Source organism: Dasypus novemcinctus, chromosome 23 (assembly GCF_030445035.2).
Source record: "Dasypus novemcinctus isolate mDasNov1 chromosome 23, mDasNov1.1.hap2, whole genome shotgun sequence".
In the NCBI taxonomy this organism is placed as follows: Eukaryota; Metazoa; Chordata; class Mammalia; order Cingulata; family Dasypodidae; genus Dasypus; species Dasypus novemcinctus.
In genome coordinates, this window is record NC_080695.1 from 5,980,544 (window position 1) to 5,999,472 (window position 18,929).

The following is an 18,929-nucleotide window of genomic DNA, read 5'->3' on the forward strand; positions in this document are numbered from 1 at the left end:
CCCTGGTGCCAAGAGATTACTACCAAGTACCAGCTGATGATGTAACTAGAAAATGACCTTGAATACAAGGGTCAACTTGGACCAGCAAAATATCTCAGTCTACGTATAATACCAGGAGTTAAAAATGCTTTTTGACCTGAATCAAGGGGGAAATGGAAAGGACAAATGAGTTTTTATGGCTATGAGTCTCCAAAAAAGAGCCAGGAGGTTATCAGAGGGGTCGCCCTTATGCACACCTCAGCAGAGTCCCAGAGACAGATAAAGTAGATACAACCCCAGATATTGGTTCTTCTGAGAGTTACAGATACCCACAGGTTCTATGATCATGGCAGATGGAGTTCAGTGCCATGTCAGTTGGCCCTTCAATGCAGTTTGTGTTTCTGTGTGATGGAGCTGGACTCACATGTGATCTTTGTTCACAAGCCTCTCCTGTTACATTTACCAGAACTGTAGTTGGTGCTGGGGTTTAATATATACCCAGAGGATCTGAATCTCTGGACTGACTATATGATAGCCAGGCCCTGAGCCTCAAAAGACTTTAGGTCCTACACTCTGGTTTATTGGACTTACCCCACTCAGGTTACATGGAAGTGAAGGTCAACCACCACACCATGGAGACAAGAGTGCCTACAACTGAAAGCAGTAGGATTGCATCCAGCATCCATGTGGAATCTAAGCCCCCTCTTGATGATGATGTGGAGTGGACACAACCAATCCAAAGTCCACAGGATGGAGGAATAGAATATGGATTAGAGTGGACTTACTGATATTCTCTTCATGAACTATTGTGATTAGTAATCGAAGGAAATGTGGCATTGGTGTGGAGAAAGTTGCCATGGTGGCTCCTGGGTGTGGGGAATGGGAGGAAGAGATGAGATGTGGAGGTGTTTTTGGGACTTGGAGTTGTCCTGGGTGGTGCTGCAGGGACAATTACTGGGCATTGTATGTCCTCCTGTGGGAAACAACGGCATGCTGTTTCCATATCATGCTGCCCCAAGATATACCTGCAGGTGGCTAATCTCTCAGGGAAACATAACATTCCAGCAGAACCTGGACTTGATAGTACGAATAACCTGGGCAACAAGATTTATGAGTATATTTGTTTCTATAATATAATAGAACATCTTGAACTTTGGTTACTATCTTATCCACTGTGCACTGTGTTTTCAAGAATGAGGTAATGGGAATAGTTAACTAGAATAGTTGCTGGTTCTCATAATTGCTTGGGGTATATAAAGATACCCCTGAGATTAATAAACTTGTCTGATGAGCTTGAGGCTTCAATGCTCTCAGACCCCCTGATCCCAATCTATCTTTGTCTTTCATTCCCAATACCTTTCGGGTCTGTGACTCCAACATCCTCCCATGGCCCACTGGATAGAATGTGGGAAGAGTGTGGGCTATGATGTGGACCATTGACCATGAGGTGCAGTGGTGCTCAGAGATGTAGTCACCAAATGTAATGAATGTCTCATGATGATGGAGGACATTGTTGCTATGGGGCAAGGAGTGGGGTGAGGGGGGTGGGGTGTATATGGGGACCTCATATTTTCTGAATGTAATTAAAAATAAATAAATAAATAAATAAATAAATAAAATAAAAAAGAACTATTATAATTATTAAGGAAAAAATTAAAAACCCAGAATAAAAATGGGAAAGATCTGAATAACATTTTATCATCCTCAAAACAAAATGAAGTGAAAATAAACACAATCACATGAAAGTGTTAATGTTTCATTTCAGTAATATAAACATGCAAAAAGTATGATTATCTCATATCTGATCAATTTGCAAATATAAGTTTTTCAAAAACAAGTGTTTGTGGGAATATGGAATACATGAAACTCTTTCTGAGATTGTATATTGCTGCATCCATTTTGTAATGATTTGGCATTAACATGTGATTAAAGTTTTGCATATTCTATAACCTGCCAACAACAACAAAAAAGATATAGACTGAACGAACTGATTTTTAAAATAAGCCATCCTTGCTTTCTACAGAAGACTCATCTTAGATACCAGAATACAATCAGGCTGAATGTGAAAGGTTGGAATAAGATATTCCAAGCTAGTATCAATAAAAAAGAGAAGGTGCAGTGATACTAATGTCAGACAAAATCGATTTTAATTGGAAAACTGTTATAAGAGATGTAATATAGTACAATATATTATAAAAGGAACAATTCACCAAGAAAAATAGCAATAATAAATATTTATCCACCTACCATAGATGCCCAAAATATATGAGACATACACTAGCAAAATTGAAGGGGGAAATAAATGTCTTTATAATAATTCTTAGACTTCAACACTGCCAGTCAGTGTTAGATGGAATATCTGAAAAGGTGATAATTAAGGAAACTGAAAGCTTGCCTAATGTGATAAATGAACCAGGTCTAATAGATATTTATAGAACACTGCACTGCAAAACAGCAGGATATATACTCTACTCAAGCACTCATGGATCTTTCTCCAAAATAGGTGATATATTGGGATTTAAGTCATATCTCCATAAATTTTAAAACATTGAAGTTATACAAAGCATTTTCACTGATCATAATGGAAAAATGTTGGAAATGAATAGGAGGTATTAAAAAGGAAAATTCACAGATATATGGACAGTAAACAATATACTCTTAAATAATCAATAGTTTAGAGAAGAAATTGCAAAAGAAATCATTAAATACTTCAAGACAAATGAAAATGAGAGCACAACATATCAAAACATAGGATTCCTGAAAAGGGAATGGTAGGAGAGAAATTTATAGGTTTCAATGCTCACTTAAAAAAAGAAGAGCTAAAATAAAAGAACTAACTGCACACCTGGAGGAATGAGAAAAAGAATAGGAAATCAATACTAAAACAAGGAAAGAAATAACAAAAATTAGAGCAGAAATAAATGAAATGGAGAATTAAAAACAATAGAGAAAATCAACAGAACCACAAGATGTTTCTTGGAAAAGAACAACAAAATCAACAAGCCCTTGGCTAGATTAACAAATAAAAAATAAATAAAATCAGAAATGAGAAGGGTGACATTATCCTTGACCCAGCAGAAATAAGAGATTATAAAAGGATACTATAAATATCAAAAACTGTATGCCAACCAACTAGACAACATTGATGAAATGGACAAATTTCTAAAAAATGTGAACAAGCTACACTGAATCTAAAAGAAACAGAAAGTGGCCACAGTAGCTGCTGAGGGGAGGGAGAGGGAAGAAGAGATATGATGTGGGGGCATATTCAGGACTTGGAGTTGTCTTGGGTGGTACTGTAAGGACAGATGCTGAACATTGTTACCATGCTCACTGGGTGGACTGAGGAAGAGTGTAAACTACAATTTAAACCACTATCCATGTGATGCAGCAGTGCTCCAAAATGTATTCACCAAGTGCAATGAATGTGCCACAATGATGAAAATAAATAAAAGAAATAGAAGACCTAAACAAACCAAACAACAACAACAAAAAAATGAAGTTGAAACAGTCTTCAAAATTATTCCCAAAATGACAGTGGTTGAAAGGACATTTATATTACTAAAAGGAAAGCTAAAAAAGGAACATGGGAGTGTATAACATAGTGAAACCTCATGTAAAATATGAATATGGGTGACATTGCATATATAAGACTGCTTTTACAAAATATAAACTGGAGAGAAGGAAATAATTGCAGCTATGTATGTCAGGGGAAGCACAGACAGATTGAGAGGTGATTAGTTTTGTTGACTTGGTTTTTGTTATTTTAGTATTATTATTATCATCAAAATAATGAAAATGTTCTGGAAGTGATTGGCGTGATGAATGCACAACAGAATTCCATTGATTGTACACTTTGGATAGACTGATATTTTATAAATATCAATAAAATTGATTTGTTAAAAAAAATCCCCAAAATGAAAGAAAAGTCTAAGAAAAGATGGTTTCATAGGTGAATTCTACCAATCATTTAAAGATGATCTAATAAAAATATTGCTCAAATGCTTCCAAAATATTAAGTAGGAAGTAATGCTACCCAATTCACTCTATGAAGCTAACACTGCCCTAAAGATATTATGAAAAAAGAAAATTACAGCCCATGTTCTTTAATGAAAAGAGATGTAAAAATCCTAAAAAAAATATTTGCTCACAAAATCCAAAAACACCTGTAAAATATGATGTATCACAATCAAGAGGGCTTTATATCAGGTATGTGAGGTGGTTCAACATAAAATCAATCAGTGTAAAACACTACAATAATAAATTTAAAAAGAATTAATGCATTATGTTCTTATTTGATGCAGAAAAGGCATTTGACAAAATACAGCACCTTTCCTTGATATAAAACTTCAAAAGGTAGAAATAGAAGGAAATTTTTCAACATGATAAAGTGCATATATGAAAAAACCCACGGGTAACGTGGTACTCAATGATGAAAGACTGAAAGCTTTTCCACAAGAATGCCCATTCTCCCCACTGTTATTCAATATGGTGTCAGAAGTCCTTGCTAGAGCAATAAGGCAAAAAAAAAAAAAAAAAAGAAGTAAACAGAATCCAAATACGAAACAAGTTAGGATTACCTCAAAATTGAATTCTCTTAATATGATTACTCAACCCATTTCTACGCTTTCTCCTATCCTTAACTGTACAATCACAAGATAAAGATCTGTTTCTCCAATGGGCTCATTCTTATGCTAACTCTATAAGCCAGTCTAATTCTTGAGTCTGTGGACAGCTGCCAACCTCAAGTGTTTCCAGATTATGTTTGGGGTATCATCCTTACAATTTATTGATTGGAAAGCTTCCAAGTATTTTATAAAAGAAAAGCAAAATTGGGAAGGAACATTAAATACCATTGCCCTGCGCCTCAACAGACTTGCAACTCTTACCCTCTGGTTTATTGGACTTACCCCAGCCAGCTGACAGGGAGGAAGAAGGTCAACCACCAGACCAGGGAACCTAGAGTGCCTACAACTGCAAGCAGGAGAATTGCATCCATCATCCATGTGGAATCTAAGCCCCCTCTTGATATAGAGGTGGAGTGGACATAACCATCCCAGGGTCCACAGGATGAAGGAATAGAGTATGGATTAGAGTGGACTTACTGGTGTACTGCTGTGGAATTACTGTGATTAGTAATGGAAGAAAATGTAGCATTGATGTGAGAAAGTGGCCACAGTAGTTGCTGAGGGTAGGGAGAGGGAAGAAAAGATATGATGTGGGGGCATTTTCAGCACTTGAAGTTGTCCTGGGTGGTACTGCAGGAACAGTTGCTGGGCATTGTATGTCCTACCATGCCCACTGGGTGGACCGGGGGAAAGTGTAAACTACAATGTAAACCATCATCCAAGTGATGCAGCAGTGCTCAAAAATGTATTCACTAAATGCAATGACTGTCCCATGATGAAAGAGGTTGTCAGTATGTAAGGAGTGGGGTGAGGGGGGTGGGGGTTGTATGGGGACCTCATATTTTTTAATGTAACATTAAAAATGTAACATTAAAAAAAAGACAAAAAATACCATTGATATGACTAGAGCCAATCCAAACTATTGACCAGGAAACTTGATAAAACCTGGTCACTGTCTCTGATTATCAAATAATATAACTGTTAAAGGTTTGCAGTAATTAACAAGCTGTAGCTAAGTTTCCCCTGATAAGCATTGGGAAAAGGCAAACTCCCTCCCCTGTATTTGAGGACAGGGCATGGCACTTTCCCACAGGTTAAACAAAGAAACCTTATAGAGACAGGAATAAAGGAAGATAGAGATCTTCACCATCTGCATATCAGAGGGAGATGGAGATCTTTACTACCTCTACCTGCATATCAGAGCAAAACATAGATGGAAACCTTCACTATTTACATATCCTTTAATCCCTACAGATGAGAAGAAACAACTGCTCCTGCGGAATTCCAGGAAATCATAAACTCCTTCAACTCCCTCCCATTATCTCACTTGGAACCTCAACCCCCCTCCCACTATCATTTCCCCACCTAGGAAAGTTCTGTATAAATTCAAGTCCCCCCTTACAGAAGTAGGCTGAAGTCTGTTCTTCAGATACCCTCCGTTGGGAGACTTTCTCAATAAATTCTTTACTTATGGTCAATCAGTCTCCGTGTCCCAGTAAGAGCCATATTTTCTCCAACAGTTACTATTAGAACTGCTTTGCAGTATTCTTTTCAATTACATGATCAAACTGAAAATTAAACCATAGGAGAAGATTGGCAGAATGGATAAGGAAATATGACTCATCTATATGCTGTCTGCAAGAAACTCACCTTAGAACCAGGGAGGCAAGGAGGCTGAAAGTGAATGGTTGGAAAACAATTCTACATGCAATCAATAGTCAGAAAAAGGTGGGAGCTATAATAATATTGCAAATGAGGTGTGATATGGGGTCACTTTTGGGACTTGGAGTTGTCCTGAATGATATTGCAGGGACATTATATATACTGCCATAATCTACTGAATGGATTGGGGAAGACTGTAAACTACAATGTAAACCATCATCCACGTTGTGTAGCAGTACTTCAAAACGTATTCATCAAATGCAATGAATGTGCCACAATGATGAAAGAAGTTGTCAATATGGGAGGAGTGGGGTGGGGGTGAGTGGGATATACGGGAACCTTTTATATTTTCTAATGTAACATTTTTTGTGATCTATATATCTTAAAAAATACAATTAAAAATGATGGAGTGGGGGGTGGGGAATGGAGTATATGGGACCCTCTCATGTTTTTAATGTTACTTTTGTGTGATCTAGTAACTTTTTAAAAAAATCATTAAAAATAAAATTTCAAAATCACACATTCACAAAATCATAAATGAGAGTGTTTTTCTGGCAACTCTAAATTATGAGTTTTTCATTCTCTATCGTAAAACTATATTTTAGGATTTTGAGAACATTTATTATTACTGGATATCATTTTGTTCTCTAATATAAGCTAATTGTGAATAAGGACTTTTATGTCTTGTTTAATGCTTTCTAGCAATTTCTTGGAATAAATTTTTTGAATAAGTAAATGAAAAAAACACAAACAAATGGGTAAAAAGCAAATGAAAAGATGCTCAACATCCCTAGCTATTAGGGGAATATAAATCAAAACTACAATGAAATATTATCTTACACCCATTACACTGGCACCAATTTTAAAAAACAGAGGGATACAAGTGTTGGAGAGGATGTGAAGGGATGGTAACTCTTATCCACTCCTGGTGAGAATGTAGAATGTAGAATATTAAAGCCATTGTGAAGGACAGTTTGGCAGTTCCTTATGAAGCCAACTATAGAACTGTCATATGATACAGCAATCCCACTGCTGGGACATACCCATAAGAATTGTACCAGGGACATGAACAGATATATGCACAGCAATGTTTATAGAGACATTACTTACTATTGCCAAAAGTTGGAAAGAACCCAAATGTCCATCAACAGATGAATGGATAAATAAAATGTGGTATGTGCATACAATGAAATATTACTCAGCTGTAGGAAGGCATACAGTATTAACACACAGGATAACATGCAAGTGTTGTAGAATTTGAGAGAAGTTCAATTATTTGAGTATAGAGAGGCCAGGACTCAGGAATGATTTTGAGAAGGAAAAATGGTTTATTGATGGCCGGCCAGACTCAGGAGCTTTCTGTTTGAATCCCGAGCCCTGAACAAGATTTTCAAACGTCTTTTATACAGAGAGGAAAGGCCAAATGGTCCCTTTGTTTCAGTTCTCAATTAGCATATATATCTTCCACATCTTAGGTAAGTTTTTAGCAGGGACTCCAGATATTCTAGATAAGCTTTTAGTATATTTTGTTTTTGCATTTCCCCTAAATACTTAAAGTTTATAGCCCTTGCATTGTTAAACTGTTTCCTGGGACTAGAGCCTGTTGCCATTGTCCCTAAGGGCAGGACTGCAGCCTCTTACTGTTCCACACCCACAAGTCAAACAGCTTAGGTTTTCTCTGAAGAGACAATGAGCCTTCCGCCCATAGCCCACATCATTCCCCCCTTTTGCCAAAGTTTAACTTGCTAAGCTTTGGCATAATTATTGTTGGAGCTATGAGGTGGATGGCTGTTTGTTGTTTTGATTGATTATTTGTCAGTCTTTAGTACAGCATCCAGGACTGTTTTTAGAAGTTTAGAACTTTTCATTCTGGACAGCAGAATCTTGGGCAGGGGCCTCCTGCAGTTATTCTGCTGCCACTGGCTCTCAAGTGGATTTCCAGTCAGGTTCCAGATCCATCTATTACTTTTATTTTACTCTTAAAGAGTTTACACCTTTAATTTAAAAGGGGTGCTGAAGGGAGATGATCTCTTTTATGTAACTGCTTCCTGCTGGCCATGGGCTGTAGTCATTGCCTAATAAGGTGTAAAACTCTTATTAATTTAATTTAACTGGAGGAAGATGGATCTGGCATTCTGTACGAAGTTGGATGAAGTTTTCATATGGTTAATAAGATGTTCACTCTGAAATAAACAAACTTAATTAAAAATTTGGAATACCCGTTTTTAAAAGAGGACATTGGATTACAGAGGTAGACAAGATTAGGTGCCTATAAAGATGGCACTCCTTCCTAAAAGCTGGTGGGAACAGCATATATATTCTTTTTTTTTTTTAAGTTATTTATCTTTAGAGAAAAATTGCAACAGACACTTAGCTTTGTCTGAAGACACATTCCAAGCTGTTCAATGATTGGCACTCAAATTCGCTCTGTCAGATGCTCCTGGTCAACTGGCACTCCTTGGGCAACTGGCTTCACTCAGGATTAGAACACTAAGTTGGAAATTCTCTTGGTTTTCACCTGTGGAGTGATTAGAACTACAGAATAAAGGTTTTTTTAACACCTTGGTTTTAATTGTTCAATTTCTAGCAATTTTGACTTGTTCAATAGGTGACTCAACATCAGCAAGCAAGCCTCACCTTTGCTACACAGCAGAGTACAGTAGAATATAGAAGTTGACTGAGACTGGCTGAGACTGCCACCTTATTCTATAGACATGTTATTAACTGTTTAGAAAATGATTTTACCAGGAATTTAACATGTCTAATATACTTCTGCACTTGATCCAAAATAGAAAAGATAACATTACAATTATTAGGCATATATTTAGTACAGGATAAAAGTACAGCACTTAATATTAACTAATGTATTACTTAATGCATAAGGATTCAGAGTTGCAATTATTAGTTTTGAGTTTCAGGTTTGTAATACCTTACATGTTATCTCTCCATGAGAGCAGGCCATAATGCCAATTGTGTTTAAGTTTCACTTACAGTATCCTGGTATCATGGCTCTACTTAGCATGTTCTTCAATGCAGTGAGCAAGTTGCAGCATCCTTCACCTTAGAGAGATTTTCCAGTATTCTACTAGCCTGGTGCATAGTGCTCTCCGGCACCATGGAACAGTGCGAGTCTGGAGGCGATATCCATTGTACACTTGGCTGTACTGAGTCATTATTGGCTGCTGCAGGAGCTTGAAACTGCAGTATAGTTTCCATTGACTTCAGGAGCAGAACCAGAGACTGATATAGCACATATTTTAATTGAGGGGTCAGTGACCAGCCTAGCCAATAACTCACATGGAGAGGCCACCTGTAATGTATTCAAGGCCTGGTTTGAATGCACAAGAGTTTGACAACGTTAAAGTTTATTCCTTGTTTTTATATATTTTAAACAACTTAACGCAACACATATATCAAATGGCTGTTTACTTACACAATTTTACTATGAAGATAACAGTAGGTACTTTACTTTAGTAATAGAGGAAAAATATTATTTTTCATTGTTAAAATGAAAACAGAATATTTCCAATAGAATCAAGACAACTTTTTATTACCATTGACTTAAATGTGTTTTGCAGTGGCCTTCAGACAGGTTTTATTATCACGAAGTTATTTCTGTTACCAATACCAATCTAAGTTTTTTAGTTAACAATGACTTTTACAACTAGAATTATTTAAACATTTTCAGTTTGGAAGATGTTTTACAAACTCTTTATAATTGACTATAACCACATTGACTAGCCACCTCATGTTTAAATAAACCTACTAAATTACAATTACCAATGAAAGAAATTTACTCTTTATTTAAGAGAGCATATCTACAATCTTTTTCCTTTAGCCTAATTTCACCAATGTGAACTTACAATTTTCATTACTGTAAAGATTTTGTACATATAATGTTAATTTAGTTTATAAATTAACTATGGGAGATTACACTCAAGTTAAATAAAATTGAAACCATAATAGTTTATGCAAGGAATGTTCTCTTTTTCCCTTACAGGAAGCTAAAAACTTCTTTTCTTTGTTTAAGTTATGAAAATTAATAATTTAAAAGCATACTGACTACCAGGTTTTAAAACACATTAAACAATTATTTAATTTTTTTTTTTTTAATCATAACCCAGGAAAGATCTCTCCATAGTTTTTATGGACTTTCCTTTACTTACTGAAATTTGTTAATAGAGCCACTAATTACCTTTATTTTGTTGGAAAGAAATCTTCTGAAAGAAAATAAGGTTCACCAGATTGTGGACAAGAATTTATTCTCAATCTTGCAAGAAGGTGCGCAGAGCCAGATATGGCTGGTGCCCTGAACAAAGAAAAATGACACAATTTATACCCCTAAGTCTAGCATGCAAGCTCTTCCTCTGTTTTTCCATAGATTGGATACTTCAGAAGTTACAGCTTATTTGAGATCTAACCTTCCCACGCAAAAGTTTGTGATTTAACTGCTTCCTCTATCACATTCCAACCATTTTAGTTTTTACCTGCTCCCCTTTGTCAAATAAGGAATAGAATTTAGTGCTGAAATGGCATCTACTTAGTCCTTCTTGGGCATCCTTCCACTGCCCATAGGACTGGCCTAAACTGGTTTCCTCCACTGCTGTCCAACCCGGGAGTGGGAGACTGAGGCAGCAGGCCACCAGGTTACACCAATCAACAATTTTTTTCTTACGTGAAAATTAACCTAATCTTTGTTTTTTTTTTATTTTATGGCTGACAAAAGGTTTAAACTGGGAAATTACAGGGCAAACTGATTCTTAATTCCCTAGCTTAGTAGATAGGTTTAATCTGCCACACGTAGTCTTGCCTTTAAAGCTCTTGCAAAGAGGAGGCCCTTTCCCAATTGTTTCTATAATCAGATTTCTATGACTTTTTCATCCTGCTTAGTTTAATTTGGGCTTTAAGAATATTTACAAATATAACTGCATATTTAATTTTTAACAATTTGAATAGAGCTCTTTTAAGAATTTTATTTGTTAATTTGATATTATCCTGATGTATGAAGACATACACTGAGCTTTTTTTTTTTAAATGGGCAGACACAAAGAGTTAGACACAAACACAACTCATTGATATTACTTATAATTTGCATTATTTTATATACTGCTTAGCTTAAATAATTAGGGGTCCAGAAATACATATTACTTATATAACTGCATATTTAACCTCAACAATTTAAGCAAATAGGCAGATATAAATAGTTTGAGACAAAAACATAACTTTAATTACTTTAAACTTCTAATCTTTACAAAACAAATGTGACTGCAAACATTTCAAAGACTCCTGAAACTTTCCTTAATTTGCACTATGACCATGCAGTTTACCACAAGAATTTTCCTTCTTACTTAATGGATTGTAATAACCAAAATGTTTTCAATGCTTTAGCACCATTTTGTTTTAGAACTTTGTATTTTACTTTGAAATTAGCAGAATTTTGGATAAACAACAAGATTAATCTTATATATTTACTGAGGCTATTTGAAGACTCAGGGAGACAGACGTTTCTCTCATGAATTGCCCTCTTAGGGACACTGATTGTCCAGGCAGGAGACTTCTCCCCCTCCACCCCTCTTTTGATTTTGGAGATAATAAAATTCCAGTGGTCATTTAACCTTATTCCATCAGGCAGCAATTTATTTAGTTTACACTTGAATTCATGAGAGAAAGGGTTACTAATACCAGGACAGGAGACAGTGATGTCCAAGCTCTTCTCTGGCCTATAGGGGCAGAAGCTATTATGAAATAACCATAGGCAAAGGCAAGGGGTGAGGTTAGCCTTGAAGTAACCATAAACTAAGGAAAGGTAAAGTTTAGAGTTTACACTTAAATAATAATTTCAGGCTAAATTCACCCAGCTATAATTTCAGTTATTACCTTTCCACTGTTTTATAATATAAATGCATTTATAAATGATTTTAACGACAAAGTCATCTTCTGTTTCCTTAACAATAAAAACACATTCCATATATCCCACATACTAAGTTACCAGGCAAACTTCTTACAACATATAATTGCCATTAATACTAAAAAGCTTGTTAAAATAATGAACTTTTCTTCACTTTAAATACTTAGCATGTAATACCAGAAACAGTTTCTTTGGAAGCAAGTTGGCAGGGGAGGCTGGCTGCCAAATAAATTTGTTATAAAATTACCTTTTATTATTATTATCAATTCAATTTTTGTTTAATAATGACTTTCTGCAATTAGCCATTTAAATACCTTAATTTAAACAATGGTTTGTAAAACCTTTATAATTATTTATACCTTTAAGACAAATTTTACCTTCACAGAACACATTCTCTTACTTAAAGTTACTACAATACCTTCTAAGAACCTGGGCAGAATGCAAACATATTTTGGCTTTGACACCCTAAGGAGGGAACTTTACTGCATTTATACTGATTCTGCTTTCCACCCCCTTCACTTCCCCCCCTTCCAGGCAGTCGGGTGCACAACAAACAGGAATGCGGCTTATGAATAGAAGGGTGGACTCACTGGAAAGGGGCAAGCCACTCCCCCATTTCCAGCTTTCAGCTAAAATGGGCAGACAGAACCTACTCAAATTTGGCAACTCTCCTGGGGACCCAGTCACCCTGACTGGGACATCCCCAACAAACTTGGGTGCGTGGCGCGGACACAGATGGCCTCCAAGCCCCGGCAAAGGGCCAGACCAGAGACAAGACAGCAGAGCATGCACAAACATCTAGACTCTGCAAACATCCAGACTCCTCAGCTTTTGCCCCAGAATCATTTCACCCCCTTGCCAATGGCAAGGGAGGGCTCCAGCTCAGCTGTAATTCTACTTTACATAAGGACACAACTCCAACACTAGCATTGAGCTGACGTAGACAGAAGCACAAAGGTCAATAATCTGACCCACAAGTTTATATATTTATTTTCACCATGGCTGCCCCCACAGCCATCACAAACCTCAGAACACTTAACATTTGGTATAAAGCGAATTCATTCACAAATTAGCACCATAACAAAAGATTTCAGCTAGACTTTTCCACTGTTCAACTTTACACCCAGACCAAGCTCCACTAGAAAAGCCGATCTGTTTTTCTGTAACCAAGTTTGTTTGTTTGTTTGTTTTAATCCAGACCAATTTCCAGGACGTTAGGACTTGAACCTATAAATAACCCTTCCTATTAAAATCAAGACTCCACTCCTTTAGTGGATATAAGACCAGTACCAGATTCTAACATGCAGTTAGACAAACCCAAAACACCAGGGCTTTTCCCCGGTTTTTCTCCTTTTCCCAAGCCTAGAGAGAACGGCTTCCCCCCAACCTTCTGGGGCTACTAGGGTTCTCTCGGGAGGTGATCAGCCTCCCCTTCCTAGCAATTAAAGCTAGGGCCTTCCAGACTGTGCTCACCGGGGAGTCTTACCTTCTTCCATGTTCGGAGTTCTTTTTCGTTCCCAGAATCTTTCTCTTCAGACCTTCCATTGCCCTCGATTTTTGTCGGGAAGATTCTGGTGGAGCCCACATCTTTTCTGGATTAAATTTAATCCAGGGGCGCCCAGATTTGGGGTTCACCCGAGTCCTCCCGGCTTCCTCAGGGATTTGGAAGGGGCAGCAAAATGCTACCGTCTCTGGCCTTCATTTGTTGTCCCACCAGAGTCACCAAAAATGTTGTAGAATTTGAGAGAAGTTCAATTATTTGAGTATAGAGAGGCCAGGACTCAGGAATGATTTTGAGAAGGAAAAATGGTTTATTGACGGCCGGCCGGATTCGGGAGCTTTCTGTTTGAATCCCGAGCCCTGAACAAGATTTTCAAAAGTCTTTTATACAGAGAGGAAAGGCCAAATGGTCTCTTTGTTTCAGTTCTCAATAGGCTTCAATTAGTATATATATCTTCCACATCTTAGGTAAGCTTTTAGCAGGGACTCCAGATATTCTAGATAAGCTTTTAGCATATTCGGTTTTTGCATTTTCCCTAAATACTTAAAGTTTATAGCCCTTGCATTGTTAAACTGTTTCTTGGGACTGGATCCTGTTGCCATTGTCCCTAAGGGCAGGACTGCAGCCTCTTACTGTTCCACACCCACAAATCAAACAGCTTAGGTTTTCTCTGAAGAGACAATGAGCCTTCCACCCATAGCCCACATCACAAGAATCTTAAAGACCTTATGTTGAGTGAAGCAAGCCAGTCACTGAAGAACAAATATTACTTGACCTCACTAATATGAATTAAGTAAGTTGAGAACACTCACAGAACTAGAGTCTGGAAGATAAGAAAGGGAGAAGAAGGTTGTGAGTCAATGCCCACATGTGAAAAATCTATAATAATTTTGAAGTGTGTTGTTGTGTAGTGGATGGGCATGACAGTGGTGCAGTGATGCTACTGGGGTGGGAGGTGCTACTTTGTGAAGCTATAGGATATAGAGGGTGGGTTGGACTGTCCATGGAACTGGAGAGGGTTAGGGGAGGGAGTAGGTAAACATTGGGATTTGCAGGTATGTGGCTGAAAATACAGTGTTGGGAATGTTCTTTTGGCAAATATGGCAGGGGAGGGTTACTAGTGTAGGATGTTGGATGTGGGTGACATGTGGGACTGGGCACACTGGGGCAGATCTCTAGGTAGTGAGTGTTCCTCTTGTCATAGTGTGTTATATCAGTAGGTGAAGACCCACATAATGAAAGGGAAGTGTTGGACTGCCATTCTGGAAAGTCATGCTATGATCTCAAATAGAGGGACAGGAGTCTCTGGAGAGCATCGGCAATGCCTACAAAGGAAGATAGACCAGCATGTCAAACACTAAATATTGTTGCAAGTAACTATAAATCTTGTTCCTCAAGAGAAGTGTGGTTGTGCTACGGGTCCTGAGGGGAGGAGGAGGGAGCAATAGAAGAGATGAATATGGGACATTTGGGGGGTGATGGAATTGTTCTACATGATCTTGCAGTGATGGATACAGGTCACATTAAATTTCATCAAAATTTATAAAAAGGGTATGATCCAAAATTAAACCATAATGTAAATCACTGACCATGGTTAGTAAAAATATTTTAATATTTGTACATCAACTGTAACAAATGTATGATCCACAGGTAAAATATTATTAATAGGGGAACAGGGGGAAGATATGTTTATGGGAAATCCCTAAATATGTACATGACTTTTCTGTAACCTAAAACTTCTTTGATGACAATGTGGAAAAAATAAGACACTGGGAGTATAAATGGTGGAAAACATCACTGTACATACAAGATAACAGATCTTACAGTGATGAAAGACAATGTCAAAAATTTTAAAATATTGTTTCATTTTTTATTATTCCATATTTTTTATTTTATTTCTTATATTTTATTTATTTAAAAAAATAATAATTAATTCTGTAGTAGTCAACCAAAAGGGTGCTGATGCAAAATACCAGAAGCATGTTGGCTTTTATAAAGGGTATTTATTTGGGGTAGAGCTTACAGATACCAGGTAGCATAGGTTACTTCACTCGCCAAAGTCTACTTCCACATGTTGGAGCAAGACAGCTGCCAACATCTGCCAAGGTTCAGGCTTCCTAGGTTCCTATCTTCCTAGGTCTTGCTTTTCTCTGGGCTCAGGGTTCCTCTCTTCCAAGAGCTTCCTTCTTCCTTGGTTCAGAGTTCCTTTCTCCCTGTGACTTGCTTCTCTTTCCTCTGTGTGCTTACTTTCTGAGGGCCCAGCTTAAGACTTCAGCATCAAACTCTAACCGCAAAACCTTAACATTAAAAACCCTCCAACTCTGTCCTTTGCCATGCTTTTTATCAGTGCCCCACCCACCAAGTGGTAGGGACTCAATACCCTACTGACATAGCTCAATCAAAGCCCTAATCATAATTTAATCATGCCCGGGTATAGGCCAGTTTACAAATATAATCCAATATCTATTTTTGGAATTCATAACTATATCAAACTGCTACACTCCACTCACTGAATTCCAAAAAGACATTACAATATTAAAACAAACCTTAAGTCAGTAACAATGCAAGCACTAAATCACATCACAATCAATTTAAAGAAATACACTTTGTCTTTGGGCAAAGTCCCATCTGGATGTAGACGTCTGAAACTTACAAAAACAATTTATCTGCTTTTAATACACAAATGGACAAAGGATAAGCATTTTCATTACAATATGGAGAAATTGGGAGGGAAACATGAGTCATAGGTCCTCTAGATTTTAGTAATCCTGCAGGACAGCCTCCATACAATTTCAAAGTCTGAAAGTTATTCTTAAAAAGATGGTCTCTTCTCCTTGGGGTGTTATAGGAACCCACCCCTTCCACAGGCTTGCCCAATGGCCATTTTCTTGGTTCCATCCTCATCAAGCATCTGGGTGTTGCCCTACCTCCAGAACTCACCCTATGAGGACACTGGGGTGATTGCCACACCTTATCGAATCCCTGGGTTAGTGTCTTAACCCCCCTAGCACAGTGACATGAGGACAACATTCCCCAACTTTTGGCATACAGGTTCAACCCTCTCAGAGCAACAGGTTGACCACCTGGTCTTCCCTAACTTTCAGCATGCAGGCTCAACTCAGAGCTATGAGTTGACCACCTGGGCTTCCTTGATCCATGGGGGACAGGTGCACCCTTCTCAGACCTATGGGGTCCTGATCTTAACTGTCCAAATCCTCAAGGAATGTTTTCCACCCTCTCTGTACCTTGGGGTGGCAAAACTCTATCAGAACATTGGGCAGGAACATCTACCTTCTTCATCTAGTGGGGCAAACTTATCCTCTTTGGACACATGGGTGGGGTTTCTCTATTGGCCTAAGGTGATGTCTTAATTCCAGATCTCAGCTTCCATGGTTTTCCTCTTGAAGTTATTTCCCCATTAATCTCTCCTTTTCATGTCCTTTTTATTCCAGGCTGAGAGTGGTTTTGTTCATATAGCTCTCTCAAAAATCTGTTGGTTTAGCATGCAGGAAGCATGAATCCAAGCCATCAGACAATAAAACTTTCCACAAGTCTTTCTGACATAACTGCATCTTCAATCCTGATTTTTAAGTTCCAAGTTTAGTTAAGTCCTCCAATGGGGCACTTTCACCTGGGATCTTGATTTCCAGAGGCTTGGAATTTCCAGAATCAGTTTCTGTTTCCTTTGTATCCAACAGTTCAGTCCTCAGCATATCTCCAGCATCTAGCATTTGACTAAGCTGCATGCAGAAGCCAAGCTGCATTCTGTAAGTTTACTTGGAAATTGCTTCAGCTAAATGCCAAGGCTCACCATTTTCCAATTCTGCCTTCCATAAAACACCAGGAGTTAATCTTGTTAAGTTCTCTGCAACTTTAAAACATGTACTGCCTTTCCTGCAGTTTCCAATAGTAGTTTTATCATTTACTTCTAAGGCATCATTGGAAGTCTCTTTAGCATCCAAAAATCAAAAGTCTCTTCAAATCACTGTAGGTCTTTTCTTCCAAACATCTCATAATTCCTCCAAAAAATACCCCTTACCCATTTATAAAACTGTTCCAGCATTTTGGTAATTGCAAAAGCACTTCCCCACTACTTGGTACCAAATTCTATATTCGTCAGCAGAAAGGGTGCTGATGTAAAATACCAGAAGCCTGTTGGCTATTATAAAGGGTTTTTATTTGGGGTAGGAGCTTACAGATACCAGGCAGCACAGCTTACTTCCCTCACCAAAGTCTACTTCCACCTGTTGGAGCAAGATGGTTGTTAACATCTGCCAGAGTTCAGGCTTCCTGAGTTCCTGCCTTTCCAGGTCTTGCTTTTCTCTGGGCTCAGGGTTCCTCTCTTCCCAGGACTTGCTTCTTTCTTGGCTCAGTGTTCCTCTGTTCCTGGGGCTTGCTTCTCTTTCCTCTGTGTGCTTAACATCCTGGGGTTCCAGTTTAAGACTTCAGAATCAAACTCCAACATCAAAACTCCAATGTTAAACACTCTCCAACTCTGTCCTTTGCCATGTCTTTTATCAGTGAATCCCCACCAACCAACTGGTGGGGACTCAACACCCTACTGACATGGCCCAAAGTCCTAATCATAATTTAATCATGCCCAGGTACAGGTCAGTTTACAAACATAATCCAATACCTATTTTTGGAATCCATAACTATATCAAACTGCTACAATTACTTTTCTTATTAATTGCATTTGATTATTTTGTTGGCTTTACTTTTTAAGAAGTTTTGGATCATAGAAGGATTACAACTATGATGGGGAGGATCACTGGTGTGAGGTGTCATTGATGGGAGATACAAGGAAGGGGCTCACCTATAAAGCATACAAATGTGTTCAAATTTTCAAAGGGCATGGCCATAGTAGGTGGGGATTTACACAATAAATGAAAAAAATATTGAATTTCCATCCTGGGGAGTTCTGCCACATTCTCTGAAGGAACAGCAAGAATCCCCTAAGTATGGCTGGGGGCAGTGACAAGTGAAGGAGGATGCTTCATTTATGAGTCCATGATATTGATGACTGTACTTAGGAACTTTTAATTTTGAAATTGTAACTTAGCTTAGTATTATAGGGTGCCTAAGAATTACCTCCTGAAAGCCTCCTTGTTGCTCAAATGTGGCCTCTTTCTAAGCTGAACTTAACATATAAATGCATTTCCTTCCCCCCAGATTGAGACACTACTTTAGGGATGAGCCTTCCTGGCACCTAGGGATTATTACCAAGCACCAACTAGCAATGCAACTGGAA

At 37.9% G+C, this 18,929-nt stretch overlaps 1 long non-coding RNA gene across 3 annotated transcripts in view; it reads right to left on the reverse strand.

Moving 5' to 3' along the window:
- Positions 1-2,104: 2,104 nt before the first annotated feature.
- Positions 2,105-18,929, reverse strand: part of LOC131275445 (uncharacterized) — a 32,670-nt gene continuing 15,845 nt past the window's right edge. For 2 of the 3 annotated variants that reach the window (XR_011647152.1, XR_011647153.1), the window contains 2 exons: positions 10,465-10,578; positions 7,575-8,804 (listed from right to left, as the gene is read on the reverse strand). This is a non-coding gene — a long non-coding RNA (uncharacterized lncRNA). Of the gene's footprint in view, positions 8,805-10,464; positions 10,579-18,929 lie in introns of all 3 variants that reach the window. The other variant, XR_011647151.1, reaches the window with a different exon arrangement.